This window comes from Ictidomys tridecemlineatus, unplaced genomic scaffold, assembly GCF_052094955.1.
Source record: "Ictidomys tridecemlineatus isolate mIctTri1 unplaced genomic scaffold, mIctTri1.hap1 Scaffold_42, whole genome shotgun sequence".
NCBI classification, from domain to species: Eukaryota; Metazoa; Chordata; class Mammalia; order Rodentia; family Sciuridae; genus Ictidomys; species Ictidomys tridecemlineatus.
In genome coordinates, this window is record NW_027522720.1 from 1,745,662 (window position 1) to 1,764,022 (window position 18,361).

Below are 18,361 nucleotides of genomic sequence, written 5' to 3' on the forward strand. Positions count from 1 at the left end.
TGAATGGGAGGAAAAATAATTTGTCTCATACTTCTCTGGAAATCACTTATGGAGGTTTTTGAGACAACTGTTATGGTATAGATGTAAGGTATCCGCCAGAAGCTCATGTATGAGACAAGGCAAGAGATTTAGAGGTGAAATTTAGGGTTATGAGGGCCTAATTAGTGCATAAATCCAATGATAGGAATTAACAGGGTGTTAACTGTAGGCAGGTAGGAAGTGGCTGGAGGAGACGGGTTATTGAGGGCATGCCTTTGGGGTATATATGTTTTTCCATTGTGAGGGGAGTCTCTCTGCTTCCTGATGTGATGTCCCAAGATGCATTCCTGTGCCACACACTTCCACATAATGTGCTGCTCCATCTCAGACTCCAAGCAATGGAATTGGCCATCTAAGGGCTGAGGCCTCTGAAACTGTGAGCCACAAAATAAACTTTTCCTCCTGTAATTGTTGTTGGCAGGTTTTTTGGTCACAGCAGTGGAAAAAGCTGACTAAAACAGTAACCAATTGAGGCAGTTCTCTAAAAGTCTGCTCTGACTCCCATTATCTCCTTGATTTATATTCTGTGCAGCCAGGACAGGTCACTGTCTTTGGAATGGGAGAACTAATTTTCCATTAAGCACCTTTTCTCTACTAAGTATCAAGCTCAGCTCTTTATTTGTAGTCATTATCTTGAATCTTCAATTCTTTTAAGAATCATTATTCCCTTGCTGAGAAGCAGATTTTTAATTTGAATCCATTCCATTTATTGATTCTTGATTTTACTTCTTGCACTTTAGGAGTATTGTTAAGGAAGTCAGATCCTAGGCTGACATGGTGAACATTTGGGCCTATTTTTTTTCTTCTATTAGGCACCTAAGTGTTTGATCCACTTTGAGTTAATTTTTGTGCAGGGTGAGAGATAGAGGTTTAATTTCACTTTGCTACATATGGATTTCCAGTTTTGCTAGCATCATTTGTTGAATAGGCTCTTTTCTCCAGTGAATGTTTTTGGCACCCTTGTCTAGTATGAGATAACTATATTTCTGTGGATTTGTCTCATTAATCTCTTGGATATATAAAGAACTCAAAAAACTTAACACCAAAAAAAAAAAAACCCAAATAACCCAATCAATAAATGGGCTTAGGAACTGAACAGGCACTTCATAAAAGAAGAAATATAATTGATCAACAAATATATGAAAAAGTGTTTAACATCTCTAGCAATTAGAGAAAAGCAAATTATCTCACTCCTAACAGAATGGCAATCATCAAGAATACAGGCAACAATAAATGTTGTCAAGGATGTGGTGAAAATGGTACACTTATACATTGCTGGTAGAACTGCAAATTGGTGGAATCATTATGGAAACCATTATGGAGGAGATTACTCTGAAAACTGGGAATGGAATCACAATTTGTTCCGGCTATCCCACTCCTTGGTATATACCCCAAAGACTTAAAATCAGCATACAATAGTAATGTAGCCACATCAATGTTTATAGCATCTCAATTCATAATAGGTAGACTATGGAACTAACCTAGATTATAGATGAATGAATAAAGAAAACGTGGTATATGTACTCAATGGAATATTACTCAGCTTTAAAGAAGAGTGAATTATGGCATTTGGGGGGGGGGACTAGGGAAGAATAGAGTCACCTTAGATTAGGTAGAGGGAAGTGATGCAAGGCAAGGAGAGGGGATGTGAGGATAGGAAAGATAGTAGAATGAAACAGACATTATTACTGTATGTATATATGTGACAGCATGTCCAATATGATTCTGCAACATGTACACTCAGAAAAATGGGAAATTATATCCCATTTTATGTATGCTATATCAAAGTGCATAAATATATTCTACTGTCATATATCACTAATTACAACAAATTTTTAAAATTTAAATTAAAAAAGAAAGAATCATTATTTTCTTTTTATCATGAGGCAGAAGAATCAGGCAAACCTGATTATAATCCTAGGGTTACATGACTCAACAGGCTGAAGTCTTTCCCTTAGACCATGCTACCATGGTGGTTTCTCATTAAACATTTTCTTAATAAAAATGCCATAATATTTTCTGACTTGTCAAATGTGACTTGGACTCATGTTTATGGCTCAAATGAAAAGAAAAATTAGATGGGATTATATTGAAGAATTGCAAACTAAGTCACAATGACAAAACCAGAATATCCATTTCCCTCCACTCATTTAAGTTCAAATGATAGCCAACTATTTATGCAAAGAAAAAAATGACAATGGATGCAAATAAATAATCACAAGAAAAAACATTTGTTTTCATCATTTTACATATAAATCTAAGCTAGAATCCAATTCTTGTTCTAATCAAGTAAATTAAGCATAATTCGACATGCCCAACATACACACACACACACACACACACACACACACACACACACACCTACCTATTAAATATGCCTAATGTAGAATTCTCATAAATTATTCATTTTTTTGAAATGCTCTGAATTCTTATTTTTTCATAATAAAAGCCTTTGGGACTTCCCTTGGAACAAATTATAAGCATTTCTGTATGCTTTTAGAGATGGTTGACATCTTTCTCTTATTGCCTGTGTTTATTAAATACATTCTTTAAAAACAACTTTTATGGAATTTTATTTTTTCTACCTTTATTTAGATATGATTGACAAAAAGTGTGTATATTTAGGATTATATTACAATGATGTTTTGACAACTATATATACCATAAAATGGTTATCACATAAAGCTAACGTACATATCTATCACTTCACATAGCTACCTTATGTGTGTGTCAATATTACTCTCTTAGCAAATTTTAAGTATACACTATTATTAACTATGTTTCAAGAATATTAACTATAGTCACCATGTTTTACATAAGGTCTTTAATATTCATAAGAGATTTGTGCTTTTTAACTAGTATCTCTCCTTTTCTTCCACCTCTAATTCATGGTAAACACCATTCTATTCTTTATTACTATGCCTTCTATTGTCAAAATGTAATATAGTACAGGAAAAATCACACAACACAAATGCATAGCTTAACTATTATAAGGCAAACACTCTTTTATATTTACTTATATATGCCAGTGGAATGCATTATTGTTGTGGGCCACAGCCCAGTTGGGATGATGCATGGCATTTTGCCAGAAGGGAGTGGTTGAGAGGTGACACCAGAGAGCCATTGAGATGATGATGGTTAAGTTAAGCTGTGTATTCAATTGGATATAGACACCTGCTTTCCGCCTCGGGCTGTCCACTACTTTGGAGTTCTCCAGGGATTCCTGGGGAGTTTGCATTGATTGGTGAAGTTCTGGTGGGGGGAGTTCCCATTGGTGTGTGGTGTCCTTGAGAGCCTCCATGTGGGTGGCGTTTGGGGGAGTTCGTAAATAAAGTTTGTTCCTGCTTGAGTGGCTCCGGATTTGTGCCCAGCCAGACTGAGGCACATTACAATTCTAATTACACATATAAAGCACAGTTTTTCATATCTCTGGTTGTATACATAGTATACCCACACCAATTTGTGTCTTCATACCTGTACTTTGGATAATAATGATCATCACATTCCACCATTATTAATTAACCCATGCCCTCTCCCTTTCCCTCTAACCCCTCTGCCTTATGTAGAGTTCATCTGTTCCTCCCATGCTCTCCCTCCCTGCCCCACTATGAATCAGTCTCCTTATATAAAAGAAAACATTCGGCATTTGGTTTTTTGGGAATGGCTAACTTCAATTAGCATTATCTTCTCTAACTCCATCCATCTACCTACAAAGGGCAAACACTCTTAAACACCACCCAGATCAAGAAATGGAACATTACCAGCCATCCCAAAACCCATCCTTCTGTCCCTACCAAAACCAAACTTAATTTCTCTTCAAATGTAATGACTTTCCTGAATTTTGTGGTATTTGACACCTTCCAAATTTAGAGTATTATCACCCACATGTGCATCTGTCAGTACTACAGTTTAGTTTCCCTACTTTGTAATTTTTGTATCTTTTTTAACCCTTATAACTAGTTTAAGTAAATATGTTTACTGCTCAGAAGAAATCCTGAGTAAATTAATCTGTATTTATTTTGATTGTCTAAAGCCCATTCTCTTGCAAATTTCTCAGTAAGTTCTCATGGGAACAGCATTCCCTGACTCCTTACATGTTGACAGCAGTTTAAGGTCTGTCTTTATACTTGAATTTGGACTTGGCTAAATATAGAACTCTTGACTCACAGGGTCTTATATCAGTATGGTTTATTGGTAATCTAATTTTATTTTCCTTTTGAATAATTTAACATTTTTACCTGAATGATGAATAGACTTTTTTTTTTCTTTAAAGTGTGTTTATCTTACAGACTATGTCTTTTTGATTGCTCTTAGGCAATTTATTTGTGCAGTTTCAATTGTTTTTTTTTAATTTCAAGAAACTTTTCTTGAATTGTAGTTCTCAGCATTTGTCCTCTTTTTAGTGATTGTTCTGTTGTTTTCAGAACCTCTACTATGAATATATTAAGTCATCTCCTTTGCCTGTCCTCTTGTTCCTCTTTCTTAGATCCATTTTATCTCTTTTTTGTTTTTGATATTTAAAATTTTCTCTCTTTTATCATATGGTTAAAAAACAAATTTGTACTAAAAAATCCTAGGCTGGAGACCTGACTTTGGAGGTCGCAGTATCCCAGATTTTGCCATCTACCACCTTGAGAGGCCAATCAGACAGACAAAAGTGGTGGTGAAGAAAGAGAGGAATGTATTCAGTGTGGCCACAATGGGAAGAAACAGGAGAAGTAGCATTTTAAGCCTTGTGTTTGGGGTCCTGACAAAAGCTTCAGGATTGCATTGGGGAAGGAGAAAAGTAGGGGGCAAGAAATATGCAGAGTCCAGGAGTCGTGGTCACACTGTAGTCTGGTTGATCATTATATGAGGTCTGATTCTATGAGAGCTTGTTGGCACCCAGGAAATTATCATTGCTTGAGGATGTTTCCTGTAATGAAATGAGTGCTCCCACTCTGTGTTCATCAGCTTTTCATCCCTGTGACCAAAACACCCCTTCAAAATAACTTAGAGGAGAAACAATTCATTTTAGCTCACAGTGTCTGAGTTTCAATTCATGGTGAACTAACTCCTTAGCTCTGGGCCCAAGATGAGCCAGAACATCATGAAGGAAGGGTGGGATGGAAGAAAGCTGTTCCACTGGCCAGGAAGTAGAGTCAGGCTCCTGATAAGGGGCTGCTGGGATAAACCAGCCCACCAGGGCACATATACAGGGACCCAACTCCTCCAGCCATTCCCTACTTGCCTACAGTTACCACACAGTGAATCCTTTTATACTAGGATGGACTGATTAGGTTACAGCTCTCACAACCCAATCATTTTTACCTCCAAATATTCTTGCATTAACCCAGGAATGTTTATAGGACAGCTCACATCCAAACCATAACAAGTTTAGGAGGGGAAGAGAGCAGCCTTGTTTCCCATCATAGGGTGTAAGCCCAGAGGGCTTGATATTACCAAAATTTGAGATAAACTGGGAAGTATCTAGAAGAAGAACAAGTTAGAAAGGCAAAAATGGAGTTAGTTGGGACAACATCTGGGTCCTCCTTCAGCCTTACCTATAATGCTTATTTGATCATACATTCCTACTTGTTTAGTCTTTGTTTAATGATTATTTGTCTTCTTTCCTGACTTTATCACCCTATTTTTAAGTTTTTGATTCTGATGTATGTTATTCTTTATATATTGTAACATTTCATTAAGGACTTTTGAATTCATTAGAAGTCATGATAAGTAGAAAACAGAAATTGAAAAACTAAAATATTTATCATCTTCTGAGGTGTGTGGCCTTGTGACATATACTGTCAGTAAATATGCTATTTTGTTACTTGTTTGTTTTATCCTCAAAATATTTTTATATTAAGGCTTAATTACATTTGGTTCTTAATTTTACATGAAATTAGTTTTCTTTTTTTTACTATTAAAGGGAGATATGATTCAGAAACTTTTTTTAAAACATATGATTTTAAGCTCTTTTTCAAAACTACAGCTGATAACTTTCTGAGACCTGATTTCCTCTTCTTCATGTTTATATGGCCCTTCTTTTTGTTTCATTTTTATTGACAATGCATTGCTCAATTTGGAGGGCTTCCCCCTCCTCAGAAAAAAAAAGACTTGCTATGAAAAAGAGGTTTGTCTGGTTAGTTTCTAGAATTCACAAGGCCCAGATTACACTGATCCATAACCCTGGACCTCCCATACTCAGCTATACTGGAATGTAGAAATTTTCCCCATCCCACCTCAATGCATTTACTTTCCATCCTCAAATTGTTCTACTGAACTTACTAGTGAATATCTGTGAGTGATATGAGAATGTTTTAGATATGTCATGTACCCCAGTGCTTCCTTCTGTTTCTTCTTGCATTGTTGCTGATCTCACTTGGGTCTTATGACTTTGGAAGGTTTATCTCTATCCACTTTAATTTTGGGTTTATGGGAGTATCTTGTCACCTAATTTTGGTTTAGATATTGTTCATGAGTTTTAAATTTTTCATTCTAAATATTCTGCAAGAGGAATTCAGAGAGATGTAAAAAAAAAAGTATATCACTCTCATAACTCCAGAATCCCCCTTTTTTTCATCTTTGTTTTATGGAGATTTCAGCATTCATTTAATGGGTTGAATCAAGCAACACTAAACATCAGAAACGTTATTTTTGTGTTTGTACCTTTTATTTGAGGATACTAACTCTCAGCCTAAAATTGTATAAAGCTGTTATTTTTTTCTGATATGAATCAATGTAAAATATTATCTCTAATATAAGTACAACTGAAATCTTTTAAAACAGAACTCTAGAAATTTTGCCATGTATTGATATAAAAACAACAACAACAAAAATCTAAAATACTTCCTTAGAATGAAGACAATAACAATTATTGATATAAGAAATTATTTGTGACTTCCATATACTCAAAATATATCATTGACTAAGATTATAGTTTATAAACAATCAGTAAAATAATGTGAAATAATGCAATTTACAATTATAGCATGCATGTCTTCAATCAACAGATTTTGGCAGTGGGTTAAATACTACCAGATAAAGAAAATGTTTGAACCTAATCCCCTAAAGTAATGAGTTGTTTTGTAAGATTTTATAGCACAACAAGGGAAACAGAAATTTGAATAGAAGCCAAGAATAGTCATAGAACAAACCCTGACCACACTCTATAGGACTTCTCTCATTTGCTTTCATAGGCAGTAGGCCTTCCTACTTTCTATATCTCCTGCGGAGGTAAATCTACTCCATCTTCAGAACGCCATTTATTCTTTATTTCTTCACTCATACAACACTTGGTTCTTTAGCTTGGGAAGATAAATTACATCAACTTGTCTTCCAAGTAGATTTCCAAGTAATTTCTAGATATTGTGATCACTGTGTCTCTACTATTTATTTCTGGATCCCTAGTTTCTAGCTCATTGTAGGTGCATAATAAATTATAATGGAAAAAAATAGATACCTGGAGCTCTGGTGAATGACTGACTATATTTGGAAGTTCAGATGCGAATGTTAAAACTATAATCTGCAATATAATATTTCTTTCCACATGTAGCTTTAAAATTAGTTTTTAAACTTTAGCCAGAGAATCATTATCCATTTTGAAATTGAAAAATAGCATATGGGCATTCTGTTTTCGATCCAATGGAATAACAATGTTCAAAATAAGGAATCTTGCATAATCTGATAAGAGTTTGCAGTAGGTTCATTGGAGGTTGTGTTTGCTGGTAATAATAAATCCAGGTTTGCATAGATAGAGCATCATGTCACATAAAATTTATTATAAAAAAAGTTTACAAATTAATTCAACATGATTTTCCAAGTGCAAAGTATAACCAAAAGACTGTAAAAAGATATAAAGAACAAATCCAGTAAAAAACAATATTAAAATATTCCAGAAGCACTAAAGAATTCAAACTTGTCCCAAAACACTATTGATATCATGAATATCTATGACCAGACATCTGTGTTTGGGTAAATCTAGTAGATTAGCATTCAAGAAAACCCAACAACATATTCTCTCAAAATCAATAAAGTACAAGAGGTTTTAATAGAATTCTTGAATAAATAAATGTCACTAAAAAAACAAAAGCAAATGTTTTAATAAAATGTTGGGAATGACAAGAACCACTTAGGCATCTTTAGTTAAAGCAGGAATACTTGCAAATAAAACATGCAATTACCACATTAGCACAATAGCAACCAAGTCTATACCACTGGATTATAATGTCATATTGAGTTTTCTCTTCAGTTTTAAAACTGCTCTAATAATGGCAATTCTCACATCTTCTTGGGATCTTGCTTTACCTAGAACAACATCCCTATGATTAACAAAAAAGAGTGTAGGTGGACTGAAGCAAAACCATCATCACTTTTGTAAAGAAAGTCTGAATAGTCATTTTCTGCTGATATTGTCAACAGCATTGTCAACTTAGTCAAAAGATATTATACATTTTGTAAATTGATGAAGTTACGTTTTTGATCTCTTTAAATCCTTTGCTACATGTTGGTAATTCTAAAAAATGCCAATGTTGACAACAGTCTGGAGCTGTGTTTTATATGGGCTATAGAATTACATGAACCTCATAGAGAACATGTATTTCTTGGCTACAGTCACTGCAATATAATGGATTCCCTGACTCCTACTTAAAATGGGTTGTAACTGACTATATACACTCCTCTTTCCCTCCACTTAGTCTCATTATAGTTTATGGTGACATATGGATGGCCATTTGATCTTTGGTGAAACATATAATAAGTTATCATTTCTAATTTTAAATGAGTAAAGCAGAACAAAATAGCCAGTTTCATTCTCAGACCTGGATAACAGGGAAGAAGCCCTACTTTTGCTCATTAAGAAAAATAGTTCCATATGTAGGAGGACATTTTAGGTTGTGTCCCTGGAGGAAGAAGGAGGAAGGTGTCAACTTGACTGTTTTATCTCTTCCCACCCTCCTGTAGTCATCCTTAACCTACCCTTACCCTTTACCCTAGGAGAATGAAGGCTCAGAAAAGTCACCCTGTTCCCCTTCTTATGCTCATTCTGTCAATATTTATTGGTTCCCTGTTTTAGCATAGGGACTGGATTAGGTAACAGGAGAAGAGCAAAACTTGGTTTTGCACTTAGTGAATTTAAAACCCAGAAAACAAAGGAGAATTATGTTATTATACATCAAAATATAATCAGAGTGATAACTCTTTTACAATTGAAACTATTGTCACAGAACACCAAGCAACTTCAGTTCCAATAAATGAGTCAAATAAACATACATGGAGAATCCCAAGGAGTGAGAGGTAAATGTTAAGTAGACAGGAAATGAAAAAAGGCAGAAAGTCCTAAAGAGTATCTCTTATGTTTCAAACATAGACCTTGTCTATTTGCTGTAGCAACCCTTTGAAGTTTGTAACTATTTTACTATACAAATATATAAACTGAAGTTCAGAAATTATAAATTGTCTAAGACAATTTGAAGCTAGTCCAGGTTAAATTTAAAAACTGAGTTTCTAGAATCTAGACTATGAAGCAGTTGGCACTTAAGCTGTGATTTGACTAGTGGGTCTCGGTAGATAGGAAATTAAGGAAAGAAAAGGCAGCAAAGCTTAAGGCAAGCATTGAAATGAGATCAACAGGATCAGAACAGAAAACTCAAATATGGCAGTAGTTGGCAAGCCTAGAACTTGCATTGGATGTTTCAATTCTGGAGAATCAATATGAACTCTGACAGGAAAAGGCAGAGTAAACATGCAGGGTTAAGGAGATTTGCCAGGTTGGGGATATAGGTGGAATACTAGGCAAGGGTACCTGCCCTTGGGTGACATGCACCAAAACCAAGGGGAACATGTGTCCATCTGTGAATGATTTTTTTTTTGTTTTTGTTTTTGTTTTTAGTTCTGGGGATTGAACTCAGGGGTTCTCAACCACTGAGCCACATCCCCAAATCTGTTTTGTATTTATTTAGAGATGAGGTCTCACTGAGTTGTTCAGTGTCATGCTTTTTACTGAGGCTGGCTTTGAACTCGAGATTCTCCTTTCTCAGCTTCTGGAGCTGCTAGGATTATAGGCATGCACTTCTGCACTTGGCCTGAATAAAAAAATTTTTTTCATATATATGAATAAAGAATTTTTTTCATATATATATATGAATAAAGATTTTTTTCATATATATATATATATATATATATGACAGTGGAATGTATTACAATTCTTATTATACATATAAAGCACAATTTCTCATATATCTGGTGAATAAAGAATTTTTTAAAGCACCAAAAAAAGTCATTTAAATTATGTGAATCAAACTTCCTATGATAGGATGTTCTTGATTTCTGTCTTCTGTAACTCTGAAAAAAGAATAAGAATAGAAATGGATTTCATCAACCTGATGGTGTGTTTTTACAGAGTCAATCTCAGTAAATGGGACCACTCTTTAGCTGGTTCCTCAAACTGAAAACCTGGGCATCATTTTGGACTCCATTTTCCTCTCATCCTACCTCCAATTTGTAAAAGAACCCTATTAATTCTAACTTCAAAATTCAAACCTTGCCATTCTTTCCTATGATGGCTTCTACTCTAGTCTTGGTCACCATCATCTCTTTTTTGGCAGCTTTTTCCCAGTACCATCTACTTCCCCCTCAACAACAAAGCAATTCTGTAAAACAACTACTCAGTATAATTTTCACAGTGGAGAAACTTGGAGTCTTCCATCACAAATTCTTAGCCTAGTCCACCAGCCCTTCAGGATCTGGCTTCCCCCGTGCTTCTGATGAATTTCCCCCTCCTGATTCCCTGGCAGCTCTGCTGCAGCCACACTCTCCTTGTTCTCCCACAGACATGCCAGGCACATTCCAAACTCAGCTCCTTTTCACTTAGGGTCCCTCCACCTAACATACAGCTCCCAGGATTTCACATTTCTCCATCTCTTAATATATTTGGGTTTCTGCATTAAAAAAATGTCACTTATTCACCATGTACTTACCAAAGCATCATCTCTGCAACCCCCTATAACCACATCTTCTCTTTACCTTGGCTTACTTTCTTTTTTAAAAATTTTTATTTATTATTATTTTTTAGTCATACATGACAGTAGAATGCATTTTGATATATAATACATACATGAAATGTACATACATTAATCATATTGTTTATTCTATTCTGCTGCCCTTCCTATCCTCCCTGCTCCTCCTCTCCTCTCCCATCATTTCTCTCTATCAAATCTAGTGTGACACACTTTTTTTTCTTTTTCTCATTACAACATCATATATGTATTCTGTATAACAATGAGGTTCTCCTTCCATCTTCTGTGCAACTCCCCTTCTCCCTCTTTTTCCCTCCCACCTCTCTTTCCTATTTAGTGTTAATCTTCTTCTCATGTTCTTCCTACCTATCCTATTTTGAGTCACCCCCCTTATATCAGAGAAGACATCTGGCATTTGTTTTTTAGGGATTGGCTAACTTCACTTAGCATCATCTGCTCTAATGCCATCCATTTTGGCTTACTTTCATTATAGTGCTTATCTCTAAAATTTTATAATTATATATTTGTCTTTTTTCTTCCTTAAGTTGCGCGCCTCTCTCTCTCTCTCTCTCTCTCTCTCTCTCTCTCTCTCTCTCTCTCTCTCTCACTTTCTCTTTTGTAGTACTGTGGATTAAACCCAGGAGTGTTCTCATACTGGGTTACATCCCAATCCTTCTTTACTTTTTATTCTGAGACAGGGTCTTTCCAAGTTTCCCAGGTTGACCTTGAACTTGTGATCCTCAAGTCACTGAGATTACAGGTGTGGAGGATTGTACCTGCCTTGTGCTGTCGCTAATGCAGAATCCATGCCAGGAATAGCATAGCTGTTAAATATATTTATTCAAAAATGATTTGATGACCACGAACATAAGTTAATAAGTAGACATTATACAGAAATAAAATGGCATATCTATGTAGCAACTCTTTTAAAGCTATATTTTAAAACACAGCTTCCTCTCAAGTACCCATTGTCTCAATCTTCAAAAAGAAATACCTTGCAAAGTCTGAATAATGATTTACTTCTCTTGCCACGAAATTGCAAGTAACCCTTGGTTATTTTTATAATTACCTAGTTTTTATACTTTTAAGACTATGCATTTTTTTCTTAATTTGTGACTATTCTGTGTCATTTAGTACATTCACAATTTTATGAAACATTACCTCAATTTAGTTTTAATACATGTTTATCAATAATATTACATTTTAAAGAACTTATTGTTTAATTTGGCATGGTAGGAAGCAAACTAATTACATTGCAAATGGTAAATAAAGAGATGGCATCGAGTTTTTATCTAATCATATTTATATAAGGCATTATATAGTGTCACCAAACAGCAGGTTAAAGAAAAGCAGATATTTTTAAAAGTAATCCACCTAATAAATAAAAATAAATTATCAGTTTGTTACTTCATAATTTGGAACCTGGATTAATTAGTGAATATAGCCATTGAGCATGAACGTGTACAAACATCACAAAAAGGAATACAGACATTACAACTTTTAGAAAACACACACACACACACACACACACACAAACACACACACACATGCCACCTACAATTTTACCAAAGAGAGAGAGTAGAGTCTGTCAAAGCCTCTTCTTCCAACTGCCAATTCTTCAGGAACACAGAAGACAGGAGAAACGGTCAAATATCAGCATGGGTGTGCAGCCAGCAAAGTCCAGACAGGGGCACTCTATAGGTCAAATTCCCTTTGATCTTCAAACAATAAATTGGAAGAACAGCTTGGAAGGAAAAGTTGTAGATTAAGGGATTTAAAATGTATAACAGTTGTTTTCTGAGCAAGCTTAAGCTGTGTTGAGAGATGCACATTTGGGTGATAAAACTCTAAGAAAGTGCAAAGAAATTGCAACAATAGAAGTCACAGGTGTGGTTCCCTTGGAGAAGAGAGTAGAGATTGTAACTGGGACAGGGAGGTGCTGGGACAGCTGAATATCCACATGCAAGAGAACAAAGCTGGACTCTGCTTCACATTATCTACAAAAATTAACTCAAAATGAATCCATAACAGAAATATAAGACTTAAAATCATAAAAATCTTAGAGGAAAATCTCCATGACATCAAATAGGCAATGAATTCAGAGATACAACATCAAAAACAAAAGCAACAACAAGAATAGAAAAATCGAGCTTCATCACATTTTAAAGCTTCGGAGCATCAAAGGACATTAGTAAAAAAAAAATAAAAATCACCCACAGAAGAGGTGAAAATATTCACAAATCACATGTATGATAGGATTCAATATCCAGTCTATATAAAGAACTCTTACAACTAAATAAAGAGTTCAATTAAAAAATGAGCAAAGGGCTGGGCATGTTTGCACATACCTGTAATCCCAGGTGAGACAAGAGGATCACAAATTTGAGGCCAGCCTGGGCAACTTGGTGACACCTTGTTTTAAAATAGGAAATGAAAAGGCCTTGGGACGTAGCTCAGTGTCAAAGTACCCCAAGACTCAATCTCCAGTACCAAAATAAATGCAAAGACTTGAATAAACAGCTCTACAAAAGGCCTAGAAGAACATGAAAAGATATTCAACATGTTTACTCATCAGGAAAAAGCAAATGAAAACCACAATGAGATGCAATTTCACACCCATTAGAAAGATTATAATAAGTTTTTATCCTCTGATACTCGGGATTGAAACTAGGAGTGCTTTACTACTGAGCTACATCCCAGTCCTATTTGTTTATTCATTCACTCATTCACTCATTCATTCATTTTTTTAAAGAGAGAGCGGAGGGAGAGAGAGAAAGAATTTTGTTAATATTTATTATTTAGTTTTTGGCAGACACAACATATTTGTTTGTATGTGGTGCTGAGGATCAAACCCATGCCAGGCAAGCGTGCTACCACTTGAGCTACATCCCCAGCCCTCATTCATTCATTTTTAACTTTGAGACCATGTTTCACTAAGTGACTAAGGATCTCACTAAGTGGCTGAGGCTAATGTCAAACTCTCCATCCTCCTGAATTAGCCTCACAAGTTACTGGGATTTCAGGTGGGTACCACCATGCCTGACAACAATTTTTTTTTAATACAGAGAATAAAAATTATAGGTGAAGATGTAGATAAAATGAGACTCTCACACATTGCTATTTGGAATATAAAAATGATATGAATGCTATGAAGAACAATTTGGCAGTTCCTCAAACTGTTAAGCACTGAATTATGATATGATCTCAGAATTCTATTCTTAATACATATTCAAAAAATTGAAAACTCAAATAAGTATTTGCATATACACGATCTGTGCTCCATTAGCACTATTTAAAATAACTAGAAAGGAGAAGCAGCCCAAATATCCATCAGTAAGTGAATGGATAAACAAATTGTGATTATCTGTACAATAATGTATTAAGTCATAAACAGAAATTATATACTAATACATTCTACAATTTGAGAAATCTGGAAAATATGCTAAGTGAAAGAAGTCAGACATATCACATACTATATTATTCCATATATATTAAATTTTAAAAATAAGTATGAACTGAAAAAGCAGATTAATGGCTGCCAAGGACCTCGGGAAGAGTAAGAAACTTCTTACTGAAAAATTGGTTTTATTTAAGAATGATAGAAATGCTTTAAACCTGAAAGATATAGGGACTGTGGATGCAGATCAATGATATAGCACTCATGTAGTAGCATGCATGAGGCCCTGGGTTCAATCCCAAGCATGCTCCCACCAAAAGCCAAACAAAACAACCAGATATATAATAATTATAGTAGTGATGGTTGCCACTTGTAAATGTACTAAATCCAACTGATTTACTTACTTTAAAAAGTTTCATTTTTTGCTGGGTGTGGTGGTATACGCCTGTAATCCCAGCAGCTTGAGAGGTTGACACAGGAGGATTTTGAGTTCAAAGCCAGCCTCAGCAAAGGTGAGGTGGTAAGCAACCCAGTGAGACCCTGACTCTAAATAAAATACAAAATAGGGCTAGGGATGTGACTTAGTGGTCAAGTGCCCCTTAGTTCAATCCTCAGTATCCCCCCACCAAAAAAGCTTCATTTTTTTATATGCGTCAAGCTATTAAAAAAAAAAAAGATGACATACAATCCCACATTTACTTCTTTATGAACTCTCTAGGATAGACTAGTGTAAAGATGTGGTTGGTTTTGTTGAGGGGAGAAATGAGGACTGTTAATTATATTACTTCAGCTATAGGAATGTTACACTATCTTTTTGGTTATGTTAATTATTTATGTTAATTATTTCATAAAATGAAAAGTTATCATCCCCTTCCATATCTAATTCATTCTAACACAGTCTGCTTAAACATATGTTTCTTGTATTTTACAGGCATACTTGGCAAGTGCAAGACAAAATTGATGCAATCAATGTGGCTTACACAACTGGGAAGCTAAGATTTCACACATATTATCCAGCCCTCCACCATCCACCTGGGGTAAGGTGAGCTTCAACATATTTTCTACAAAGACCAAGGACCAAATCCTCCTACATTTTGAGTGTATAAGATTACATATTTCACCAGCTAATTTGTCATATGTAATTTTTTTTCTTCAAACACAATCCAAAAACAACATTTATGTGCCTAAATTCTGAATATCAGAATTGCTGAGGGATAAGATATTTTCATGAATCTTTTAAAAAATATTTATTTGTTCTCCCTGGAAATAATTATTGGCACTTTTTGCTTTGCCATAACAGATTTTTTTAAGACAGTAGTATAACCTGGTGTCTTTTTGTATATATATCCCCAGTAAGAGAGTTAAAATAGAAAATGAAATCAGGGAACACAAGATGGTGTTCTTCCACAGTGTGACATGACTGTCATTTTTATCAGTTATTGCTACATGAAAACCCACTCCCTAACTTAATGGCTAAAAGGAGCACCCACATACTTAGCCCATTCTTGCTATTCAAGCTGTTCTGCTGAGAAGTTCTTATTTGCAGATTAACTCAGCTGATGAGTTGGCTAAGGGCTGGTGACTTCATCTAGGATGGCTTGTCTGGTCGACTTGGTCTACTATCCTCCACAAGCTAGCCCAGGCTTCTGCCCATGGCAACTGACACAATGTTCAGAGAAAGAGTCAAAGTATGCAAGGCTTCCTGAGGCCTGGGCTATTATTTGTGCAGTGTTTCTTCTGCTGTGTTTTATTGGTCTAAGAAAACCACAAGTCTTGCCCAGATTCAAGAAATGAGGAAGTAGTCAATTCAAGGAAGGAGCTGTGAACATGCATAATAATGGGATTCAAGGATAAGGAACAGAATACTCATGCTATTTTTGGAAACCATCTCCTATCTCACTAAAAAAATTCCCTCTCAAAGAAGGAGGTGCTCAATGTAGTCCCACGAAGGTACCAGAGGAATTTCTGAGCAGACACTCATCCTTTACATCTTCACAAAAATTATCATTTTAGTAAACCAAATACATTTTTACAAAATCACCATTTACTAAGTTAAAACACAAATGGTCAGGACAATATGTTTTTTTAAAAAAATATATGTTCTTTGCCTATTTTTAAAACTAAACTGGACTAAATGAAATAACCACACAGAAATCTGTATCTTCAAAGATAAATAAAAATCTGGACAATTCTCAAGTTAATAAAGGAGAAATGGGCCAAAACCAAAATTAATCCCTTTTTTTCATCATCTTGACTGAACATATTTTCTTGGTGCCCTGGTTGCTACCCATTGTTCTTGCCAATATTAGCTAAGTGAGTATAGAATTTAACCACATGTTTTAAATTATTTTGTATATTGGAAAAATAAATCCACATGATTTCATTGAACTAAATGATGACAGAAAAATGACTCCTATAGTCACCTTTTTGAGTTGACGGAGGAGACACAATGTGATTTATTCAAAATATGGTTCTGAGTTATTTTTCTGAAACCCTGTTATTAAAAGCCAAACTAATAAGCTCAATTCACCTTTCAGAGATCAGTTAGAGAGGTTGGATAGAATAAAACTTGAAGAATGAGACGAGAAAACTAAAGATTCTATTTCAAATTTTTAAATTACCTTCTGTATTTTATGACTTGATGTTTTGTTTCTGGATTAAAATAGAAAGCCTAAGAAAAACTGATTAAAAGATGTCATAAATTTTTCTGAAGTACAATGGAATTTTTGACATTTTCATAGAAAGTTATGTTTTACAAAGCATTTTGACTTGTCTTTCTTTATATGATCACTCTTAATATTCCTTTAAGGTAAACATGATTGTGACTTTTATGTAAAATGGGGAAATGAAGTACAAGGGTAAAAACTTTTATAGGGTTATTCATGGGGAATTTGAACTTGAACCTAGAATTCCATCTAGTTTATCATCACATCATAAAGCTCCTGAGTTGGAATTTCTAATTATCATAATTGTATAATGTGATAGATTACTTGTATATATTGTCACACTTTACAAACTCTTCAAAGACAAGGACTGAATCATAACTTTCTCTATCTCAAAACTTCATACATCATCTTGCACATAATATAGACATAACAGATACTCCATATATAAGCAAAGTGCAACAAAGGTCTAACATTACATAAATGACTTGATAGATTTTTACTATAATTACAATACTAGGAATTAAACCCAAGGATGCTTTATCACAGTGCTGTTTTCCCAACTTTTATTTTATTTTTTGAATAGAGCCTGAGTTTCCCAGGCTCTGCTCAAACTTGTGATTCTGATGAAAGAAAAAATATGGATACCTGCTTATACTATTGTTCAAACTTCCATTATGAATGCTTATTTTTTCTTTTTTATTTGAGCTTTTCCATAACAATTAGAAAAGAAATTAGAAAAGAAAATTAAATGATTTATAGTAAAATGTTTATCAAATAAAAGTTTATTAAAATGTCATTTTAATTACAGATAAAATGACTTGGATAATTAGTTTCCTCTTGAGCATGCAGTTTGATGGATTTGAATCCAATGGGGTGGGGATAAGAAGACACATCTTTAATGAAACACAGATATTACTTTGCTCACTATTTTTCTCTGGGCCAAAAGTCACATGCTGCCATAAAGAAACACTTTAAAAGAAAATATTTTTTAATTCTGAATGACTCACATGAAATAAAATTTGGTTTTCTACAAATTTGAATTAGTGTTGAGGGTATAATGTTCCATCATCATTTTCCTGTCATAAGATTGTATTAAAAATTTAACTACATGAAAGAAGATGTTAGTTGGCCTTGCCTTGTGTAAAAACATCTGCTAAACTTTTAAAAAACTGATATTGGAAATATTCTGTGAGTTCATTTATGATGAAATTGAAAAGAATTTCAAGAACCCTCCAATTCTCTCCAAAATATAATTATGCTAT

General features: G+C 34.6%; 1 pseudogene; it reads left to right on the top strand.

Moving 5' to 3' along the window:
• LOC144373546 (gamma-butyrobetaine dioxygenase-like) overlaps positions 1-18,361 on the top strand; it is a 93,565-nt pseudogene that overhangs the window by 65,887 nt on the left and 9,317 nt on the right.